Here is a 3250-nt window from a genome sequence, read left to right as displayed (position 1 = left end):
TGTTTTCTCACCTTTTAAATAGCTCTATTTTGACAGAGAGGCAAAATCTGACAATCCGATTCCATATTACATTATATTCATTATATTTATTTTATTTGAATTCCACCTTTATTATTTTTACAAATAACTCAAGGAGGAGAACATATCCAATACACTATCCTACCCTTATTTTCCCAAAGCTCTTTGGGCTAAGAGGAGAGACTGGCCCAGAGTCACCCCAGCTAGAACTCAGAGTTTCCTGGTTATTAACCCAAAGTCACCCAGCTGGATTTCATTGCTAAAGTGGGACCTGAACTCACAATCTCCTTCTTTTCTAGGCTGGTGTCTTAACCACTAGACCAAACTATCTATTCTATACGTTTCATGTGTTGCCTAAAAGATGAATAGCAGTAATCTATAGAAACATAAAATATAGGTTCTAATAGGGAAGAACAGTGGGAAATCATGAAAAGCAAAGTGCTTTGTATCATATTACTTAATTTTTCTTTTGGGGCCATTTGTTTCCTTTGGCTTTTACTATGTTTTCCCCTTTCTGTTTCTGGTTAGAAATTTTTTGTTTCTTTTACTTTTCAGTATTTTAATTACTTTTTAAAAAAGAAGTCTCATAATTTTTTTTTGCAATAGCTCTAATTGTAAATTCATATATTTGCTTTATAAACCTAGTTATCATTTCTATTATTTCTTCAAAAACCAATAAAATAATATTTTACATCAGGAAATTCCATGGGGCCTCCAGCAACAAATCGGGTAGGGGGTGGGGGGCTCTTGCCAAAACCAATGACACAGAGCTGAATGCAGCATGACCTAACATCTCTTTGCCCAACACCTCCGGAGGAAATCCCACAAGGCAAGCCTCATTAAATGGGGTCAGTGTCATCCATTCTGAACAAGACCCCCCCCCCCCAGTGATGCAGGACTTATATTAAACAAACCACCCTTTAGAGGAGGCTATAATTGCTGCTGCTGATCTCCCAGCCCAACATAATAGCAATAGCACTTAGACTTATATACCGCGTCATAGTGCTTTTACAGCCGTGTCTAAGCGGTTTACAGAGTCAGCATATTGCCCCCAACAATCTGGGTCCTCATTTTACCCACCTCAGAAGGATGGAAGGCTGAGTCAACCTTGAGACTGTTGAAATAATAACCTCGCAGCTTCCTCTTGTCAAAACCATACCTCCTGAAGGGCCTCAAACGACTCTCCTCTTTCACTATATAAAAAACTATATATCACAATTTGTTGTCCTCTTCCTATAAGGGACTTGGGTTTCTTCAGAGGTGAAGTTAGATGGTTACTAAGTTAACTCTCTCTCCGCTTTCCTGAGCAAAGCAGGTGGGATATCTAAACACGGTATTATGACTAGTTAGCACAATCTTGCAATTCAGATGTGTCTCATTACCTTCTTTACAGCCATGGGTTGTGGCTACCTATCCCTCATCCAACCATAGGAGATTTTGCTTTTTAACATTTATGTTCCTCCTCTTAATAAGAACAATCTGGTCAACAATATTTTGGAGCACATAAAAAGAATTATCCTTAGTTGTTTAGACAGCTGCAATAATAATAGGTGGGGATTTAAATGCTAGGATGGGACCAAATGATCCTACATTATTTCACCAATTTAAGATCCATTATGAGGAGAGTGTATTAGAGGAACCCTTGTATTTTAGAGAATTTAAAGTCCTAAAAGCTAACTCAGTGGTTCTCAACCTTCCTAATGCCGCGACCCTTTAATACAGTTCCTCATATTGTGGTGACCCCCAACCAGGGGTGCGTTCTAAATTTTTTTACTACCGGTTCTGTGGGCGTGGCTTATTTTGTGGGCGTGGCTTGGAGGTCATGTGACTGGGTGGGCGTGGCTAGCTGGTCATGTGACCAGGTGGCCATGGCTATGTGTATAGGGACTACTCAGAGGGCTGAAAAAAGTCATTTCTGACAGGTCCTCGCACTTTTGACTGGTCCTCACACTTATGACCATCCTCACATTTATGCCTGTGCAGCATTCTTAACCACCATAACACTCATTTCACAACTGCTTCTCTTCAACATGGTGATAAGATAGGGCAAAAAACGTAAAATGTGAGGACAGTCGTAAATTCGAGGACTGGTCAAAAGTGCGAGGACCAGTCAAAAATAACTTTTTCAGCCCTCTGAGTAGTCCATATGCATAAAAGGATACAGCAATAGAGAGGGATGAAGGAAGGGAACGGAAATTAGAGTAGGAGTGAGGGTAAGAGAAGGAGGAAGAGAGGAGGAGAAGGAGAAAGGAAGAGGAAGTAGGGAGGAGGAGAAGAGGGGGGAAGAAAAAGTAAGAAGGAAAGAAAAGAGAGAGGTGGTAGGTTTGAGGAGAAAGATTGCTGTACAATAAAAAAGATGAAAGGGAAGAAAGCCAACCCCAAACAAATATAAAGATATTAAGATAAAGAATGAATTGTTAAACTTTAAAGAATAAAAGAGAACAAATAGGAATAAATAGCAATAATTAGAAACACACATACAAACATACAAGGTATTTTCTTTGAACAGAGTATTTGGCCGGTTCACAAATTTAAATAGGAGGTTGTAGGAGGTTAGCACCCACCCCTTTCCTAGAAGAATGAAATATTTTGGGAAATATTAAGGCAGAATATTATATTTCCCTGGATGAGAAATGGAGAAGCATTGGAGAAATGGAGAGACAAAGCAGCTCCCACCTTCCTGCCCCCCATCCTTTGTTAATGGGCCAGAGGCAGAATGTCAATCCTTTGTCAAAGGACATTTGCAACACAATAGTAACAGAAACTAACACAATGGGCCCCATCTAGCAACCGAAACTCACCACACGTGACCTGGGAAGCATGTGACCTGGGAAGCACATGTGACCATCAGACAGCAAGGCTAGCTAAGACCCCCACCCCCAGGAGTCTGACAACCAATCAGGATATTCTTGCGGGACCCCAAGAAATGAAAAGCCAGAGAGAGCATAAAAATCCGAGGATTTACTGTATCTGCCCCTTTTCTGTTCAGGAACTCAAGCCATGTGATCCTGTCCACCATTAAACCATCTTTCCAAGCAGTCTCCATGTTTCCAGTGTCTTTTTCCCCACTTGGAGCAGAACACAGAAGGATATTTCTTCCAACACGGTGTTTAGTCATTTCAATTAAATTTACAATTTCTATATTTCCTTTTTACCATATTTATTCCTCATCTATTTTTTAAAAAAACCAATATTACCCTTCATCCTCATCTCTAATCTTAATCAAATTCAA

The sequence above is a fragment of the Pantherophis guttatus genome, chromosome 1 (assembly GCF_059756535.1).
Source record: "Pantherophis guttatus breed Tessera chromosome 1, ASM5975653v1, whole genome shotgun sequence".
NCBI lineage: Eukaryota > Metazoa > Chordata > Lepidosauria > Squamata > Colubridae > Pantherophis > Pantherophis guttatus.
Note: the sequence above shows the minus strand (reverse complement) of the source record.